Here is a 7,526-nt window from a genome sequence, read left to right as displayed (position 1 = left end):
AAATATTAGAGGGCGAAGAGAAATTCGACCCTGCAAAGAGGCATAATGGATGGCACCCCCTAGACTTTGTAAAGAATTGCGAAAGAAATTTTCCTGAATATTTGTCTGATCAGGAAAAAATTAATGTTGTAATTAGTGCACTAACGGGAGAAGCAAAAAGATGGGGGTTGAATCTGGATACTAACCAGATGTATTTTGAAACGTTTAAACAAAAATTTATTGACGAATACTGGTCAGAACAAAAACAAGACCAGTTGTGGCGTGAATTTCTAATGGCCAGGTTGTATGACATCAGAGGTAGGCAAACCATGAAAGAATTCTGCGAATCATGGTACAGAAAACTGAAGGTCCAAGGGATACAGTAAACCTGAAGTGAAGCATCGGAATCTAAAACTGGACTCACAGGAGAGTTTAAATTCATAGAAAGTTAGAGTGTCAGTCCTCTTTTACTTAAGTGGTCATTGTGCCTTTTGTATTAAATTCCAATGCAAATTCTATGTTTCATCGTCAATAAGAAGGTGCAAGGTATACAGTAAACCTGAAGTGAAGCATCGGAATTTAAAACCAGTCTCACAGGAGAGGTTCAAATCATAGAAAGTGCGAGTGTCAGTCCTCTTGTACTTAAGTCGGCATTGTACCATTTGTATTAAATTCGGATGCGATTTCCGTGTTTTATCGTCAATAAGAAGGTCCAAGGGATACAGTAAACCTGAAGTGAAGCAACGGAACCCAAAACTGGACTCACAGGAGAGGTTCAAATCATAGAAAGTTAGAGTGTCAGTCCTCTTGTACTTAAGTCGGCATTGTGCCTTTTGTATTAAATTCGGATGCAAACTCTGTGTTTCATCGTCAATTACAAGGTCCGAGGGATACAGTGAACCTGAAGTGAAGCATCGGAATCTAAAACTCGACTCACAGGTGAGGTTCAAATCATAGAAAGTGAGAGTGTCAGTCCTCTAGTACTTAAGACGGCATTGTGCCTTTTGAATTAAATTCCGATGCAATTTCTGTGTTTCTTCGTCAATAAGAAGCTGCAAGGTATACAGTAAACCAGAAGTGAAGCTTCGGAATCTAAAACTGGACTCACAGGAGAGGTTCAAATCATAGAAAGTGAGAGTGTTAGTCCTCTTCTACTTAGGTCGGCACTGTGCCTTTTGAATTTAATTCCGATGCAATTTCTGTGTTTCATCGTCAATAAGAACGTCCAAGGGATACAGTAAACCTGAAATGAAGCATCGGAATCTAAAACTGTACTCACAGGAGAGGTTCGAATCATAGAAAGTGAGAGTGTCAGTCCTCTTGTACTTAAGTCGGCATTGCGCCATTTGTATTAAATTCGGATGCAATTTCTGTCTTTCATCGTCAATAAGAAGGTCCAAGGGATACAGTAAACCTGAGGTGAAGCATCGGAATCTAAAACTGGACTCAGAGGAGACGTTCAAATCATATAAAGTGTGAGTGTGAGTCCTCTTGTACTTAAGTCGGCATTGTGCCTTTTGTATTAAATTCGGATGCAAACTCTGTGTTTCATCGTCAATAAGAAGGAGCAAGGTATACAGTAAACCTGAAGTGAAGCATCGGAATCTAAAAGTGCACTCACAGGAGAGGTTCAAATCATAGAAAGTTTAAGTCTCAGTCCTCTTGTACTTAAATCGGCATTGTGCCTTTTGAATTTAATTCGGATGCAATTTCTGTTTTTCATCGTCAATAAGAAGGTCCAAGGGATACAGTAAACCTGAAGTGAAGCATCAGAATCTAAAACTGGACTCACAGGAGAGGTTCAAATCATAGAAAGTTAGAGTGTCAGTCCTCTTGTACTTAAGTCGGCATTGTACCTTTTGTATTAAATTCGGATGCAAACTCTGTGTTTCATCGTCAATTACAAGGTCCGAAGGGTACAGTGAACCTGAAGTGAAGCATCGGAATCTAAAACTGGACTCACAGGTGAGGTTCAAATCATAGAAAGTGAGAGTGTCAGTCCTCTAGTACTTAAGACGGCATTGTGCCTTTTGAATTAAATTCCGATGCAATTTCTGTGTTTCATCGTCAATAAGAAGCTGCAAGGTATACAGTAAACCAGAAGTGAAGCTTCGGAATCGAAAACTGGACTCACAGGAGAGGTTCAAATCATAGAAAGTGAGAGTGTTAGTCCTCTTCTAGTTAGGTCGGCACTGTGCATTTTGAATTTAATTCCGATGCAATTTCTGTGTTTCATCGTCAATAAGAACGTCCAAGGGATACAGTAAACCTGAAATGAAGCATCGGAATCTAAATCTGACCTCACAAGAGAGGTTCGAATCATAGAAAGTGAGAGTGAAAGCCCTCTTGTACTTAAGTCGGCATTGTGCCATTTGTATTAATTCGGATGCAATTTCTGTGTTTCATCGTCAATAAGAAGGTCCAAGGGATACAGTAAACCTGAAGTGAAGCATCGGAACCCAAAACTGGACTCACAGGAGAGGTTCAAATCATAGAAAGTTAGAGTGTCAGTCCTCTCGTACTTAAGTCGGCATTGTGCCTTTTGTATTAAATTCGGATGCAAACTCTGTGTTTCATCGTCAATAAGAAGGTCCAAGGGATACAGTAAACCTGAAGTGAAGCAATGCAATCTAAAACTAGACTCACAGGAGAGGTTCAAATCATAGAAAGTGAGAGTGTCAGTCCTCTTTTACTTAAGTCGGCATTGTGCGTTTTGAATTTGATTCCGATGCAATTTCTGTGTTTCATCGTCAATAAGAAGTTCCAAGGGATACAGTAAACCAGAAGTGAAGCGTCGGAATCTAAAACTGGACTCACAGGAGAAGTTCAAATCATAGAAAGTGAGAGGGTCAGTCCTCTTGTACTTAAGTCGCCATTGTGATTTTTGTATTACATTCGGATGCAATTTCTGTGTTTCATCGTCAATAAGAAGGTCCAAGGGATACAGTAAACCTGAGGTGAAGCATCAGAATCTAAAACTGGACTCACAGGAGAGGTTCAAATCATAGAAAGTTAGAGTGTCAGTCCTCTTGTACTTAAGTCGGCATTGTACCTTTTGTATTAAATTCGGATGCAAACTCTGTGTTTCATCGTCAATTACAAGGTCCGAGGGGTACAGTGAACCTGAAGTGAAGCATCGGAATCTAAAACTGGACTCACAGGTGAGGTTCAAATCATAGAAAGTGAGAGTGTCAGTCTTCTAGTACTTAAGACGGCATTGTGCCTTTTGAATTAAATTCCGATGCAATTTCTGTGTTTCATCGTCAATAAGAAGCTGCAAGGTATACAGTAAACCAGAAGTGAAGCTTCGGAATCTAAAACTGGACTCACAGGAGAGGTTCAAATCATAGAAAGTGAGAGTGTTAGTCCTCTTCTACTTAGGTCGGCACTGTGCCTTTTGAATTTAATTCCGATGCAATTTCTGTGTTTCATCGTCAATAAGAACGTCCAAAGGATACAGTAAACCTGAAATGAAGCATCGGAATCTAAATCTGACCTCACAAGAGAGGTTCGAATCATAGAAAGTGAGAGTGTCAGCCCTCTTGTACTTAAGTCGGCATTGTGCCATTTGTATTAATTCGGATGCAATTTCTGTGTTTCATCGTCAATAAGAAGGTCCAAGGGATACAGTAAACCTGAAGTGAAGAATCGGAACCCAAAACTGGACTCACAGGAGAGGTTCAAATCATAGAAAGATAGAGTGTCAGTCCTCTTGTACTTAAGTCGGCACTGTGACTTTTGTATTAATTTCGGATGCAATTTCAGTGTTTCATAGTCAATAAGAAGGTCCAAGGGATACAGTAAACCTGAGGTGAAGCATCGGAATCTAAAACTGGACTCAGAGGAGATGTTCAAATCATTGAAAGTGAGAGTGTCAGTCCTCTTGTACTTGAGTCGCCATTGTGATTTTTGTATTACATTCGGATGCAATTTCTGTGTTTCATCGTCAATAAGAAGGTCCAAGGGATACAGTAAACCTGAAGTGAAGCATCAGAATCTAAAACTGGACTCACAGGAGAGGTTCAAATCATAGAAAGTTAGAGTGTCAGTCCTCTTGTACTTAAGTCGGCATTGTACATTTTGTATTAAATTCGGATGCAAACTCTGTGTTTCATCGTCAATTACAAGGTCCGAGGGATACAGTGAACCTGAAGTGAAGCATCGGAATCTAAAACTGGACTCACAGGTGAGGTTCAAATCATAGAAAGTGAGAGTGTCAGTCCTCTAGTACTTAAGACGGCATTGTGCCTTTTGAATTAAATTCCGATGCAATTTCTGTGTTTCATCGTCAATAAGAAGCTGCAAGGTATACAGTAAACCAGAAGTGAAGCTTCGGAATCTAAAACTGGACTCACAGGAGAGGTTCAAATCATAGAAAGTGAGAGTGTTAGTCCTCTTCTACTTAGGTCGGCACTGTGCCTTTTGAATTTAATTCCGATGCAATTTCTGTGTTTCATCGTCAATAAGAACGTCCAAGGGATACAGTAAACCTCAAATGAAGCATCGGAATCTAAATCTGACCTCACAAGAGAGGTACGAATCATAGAAAGTGAGAGTGTCAGCCCTCTTGTACTTAAGTCGGCATTGTGCCATTTGTATTAATTCGGATGCAATTTCTGTGTTTCATCGTCAATAAGAAGGTCCAAGGGATACAGTAAACCAGAAGTGAAGCATCGGAACCCAAAACTGGACTCACAGGAGAGGTTCAAATCGTAGAAAGTTAGAGTGTCAGTCCTCTTGTACTTAAGTCGGCATTGTGCCTTTTGTATTAAATTCGGATGCAAACTCTGTGTTTCATCGTCAATTACAAGGTCCGAGGGATACAGTGAACCTGAAGTGAAGCATCGGAATCTAAAACTGGACTCACAGGTGAGGTTCAAATCATAGAAAGTGAGAGTGTCAGTCCTCTAGTACTTAAGACGGCATTGTGCCTTTTGAATTAAATTCCGATGCAATTTCTGTGTTTCTTCGTCAATAAGAAGCTGCAAGGTATACAGTAAACCAGAAGTGAAGCTTCGGAATCTAAAACTGGACTCACAGGAGAGGTTCAAATCATAGAAAGTGAGAGTGTTAGTCCTCTTCTACTTAGGTTGGCACTGTGCCTTTTGAATTTAATTCCGATGCAATTTCTGTGTTTCATCGTCAATAAGAACGTCCAAGGGATACAGTAAACCTGAAATGAAGCATCGGAATCTAAAACTGTACTCACAGGAGAGGTTCGAATCATAGAAAGTGAGAGTGTCAGTCCTCTTGTACTTAAGTCGGCATTGCGCCATTTGTATTAAATTCGGATGCAATTTCTGTGTTTCATCGTCAATAAGAAGGTCCAAGGGATTCAGTAAACCTGAGGTGAAGCATCGGAATCTAAAACTGGACTCAGAGGAGACGTTCAAATCATATAAAGTGTGAGTGTGAGTCCTCTTGTACTTAAGTCGGCATTGTGCCTTTTGTATTAAATTCGGATGCAAACTCTGTGTTTCATCGTCAATAAGAAGGTGCAAGGTATACAGTAAACCTGAAGTGAAGCATCGGAATCTAAAAGTGCACTCACAGGAGAGGTTCAAATCATAGAAAGTTAGAGTCTCAGTCCTCTTGTACTTAAATCGGCATTGTGCCTTTTGAATTTAATTCGGATGCAATTTCTGTTTTTCATCGTCAATAAGAAGGTCCAAGGGATACAGTAAACCTGAAGTGAAGCAATAAAATCTAAAACTGGACTCACAGGAGAGGTTCTAATCATAGAAAGTGAGAGTGTCAGTCCTCTTTTACTTAAGTCGGCATTGTGCGTTTTGAATTTGATTCCGATGCAATTTCTGTGATTCATCGTCAATAAGAAGTTCCAAGGGATACAGTAAACCAGAAGTGAAGCGTCGGAATCTAAAACTGGACTCACAGGAGATGTTCAAATCATAGAAAGTGAGAGTGTCAGTCCTCTTGTACTTAAGTCGGCATTGCGCCATTTGTATTAAATTCGGATGCAATTTCTGTGTTTCATCGTCAATAAGAAGGTCCAAGGGATACAGTAAACCTGAGGTGAAGCATCGGAATCTAAAACTGGACTCACAGGAGAGGTTCAAATCATATAAAGTGTGAGTGTGAGTCCTCTTGTACTTAAGTCGGCATTGTGCCTTTTGTATTAAATTCGGATGCAAACTCTGTGTTTCATCGTCAATAAGAAGGTGCAAGGTATACAGTAAACCTGAAGTGAAGCATCGGAATCTAAAAGTGCACTCACAGGAGAGGTTCAAATCATAGAAAGTTAGAGTCTCAGTCCTCTTGTACTTAAATCGGCATTGTGCCTTTTGAATTTAATTCGGATGCAATTTCTGTTTTTCATCGTCAATAAGAAGGTCCAAGGGATACAGTAAACCTGAAGTGAAGCATCAGAATCTAAAACTGGACTCACAGGAGAGGTTCAAATCATAGAAAGTTAGAGTGTCAGTCCTCTTGTACTTAAGTCGGCATTGTACCTTTTGTAATTAATTCGGATGCAAACTCTGTGTTTCATCGTCAATTACAAGGTCCGAGGGGTACAGTGAACCTGAAGTGAAGCATCGGAATCTAAAACTGGACTCACAGGTGAGGTTCAAATCATAGAAAGTGAGAGTGTCAGTCCTCTAGTACTTAAGACGGCATTGTGCCTTTTGAATTAAATTCCGATGCAATTTCTGTGTTTCATCGTCAATAAGAAGCTGCAAGGTATACAGTAAACCAGAAGTGAAGCTTCGGAATCTAAAACTGGACTCACAGGAGAGGTTCAAATCATAGAAAGTGAGAGTGTTAGTCCTCTTCTACTTAGGTCGGCACTGTGCCTTTTAATTTAATTCCGATGCAATTTCGGTGTTTCATCGTCAATAAGAACGTCCAAGGGATACAGTAAACCTGAAATGAAGCATCGGAATCTAAAACTGTACTCACAGGAGAGGTTCGAATCATAGAAAGTTAGAGTGTCAGTCCTCTTGTACTTAAGTCGGCATTGCGCCATTTGTATTAAATTCGGATGCAATTTCTGTGTTTCATCGTCAATAAGAAGGTCCAAGGGATACAGTAAACCTGAGGTGATGCATCGGAATCTAAAACTGGACTCAGAGGAGAGGTTCAAATCATATAAAGTGAGAGTGTCAGTCCTCTTGTATTTAAGTCGGCATTGTGCCTTTTGTATTAAATTCGGATGCAAACTCTGTGTTTCATCGTCAATAAGAAGGTGCAAGGTATACAGTAAACCTGAAGTGAAGCATTGGAATCTAAAACTGGACTCACAGGAGAGGTTCAAATCATAGAAAGTTAGAGTGTCAGTCCTCATGTACTTAAATCGGCATTGTGCCTTTTGAATTTAATTCGGATGCAATTTCTGTTTTTCATCGTCAATAAGAAGGTCCAAGGGATACAGTAAACCTGAAGTGAAGCAATGGAATCTAAAACTGGACTCACAGGAGAGGTTCAAATCATAGAAAGTGAGAGTGTCAGTCCTCTTTTACTTAAGTCGGCATTGTGCGTTTTGAATTTGATTCCGATGCAATTTCTGTGTTTCATCGTCAATAAGAAGT

This window comes from Schistocerca serialis, unplaced genomic scaffold, assembly GCF_023864345.2.
Source record: "Schistocerca serialis cubense isolate TAMUIC-IGC-003099 unplaced genomic scaffold, iqSchSeri2.2 HiC_scaffold_1417, whole genome shotgun sequence".
NCBI lineage: Eukaryota > Metazoa > Arthropoda > Insecta > Orthoptera > Acrididae > Schistocerca > Schistocerca serialis.
Note: the sequence above shows the minus strand (reverse complement) of the source record.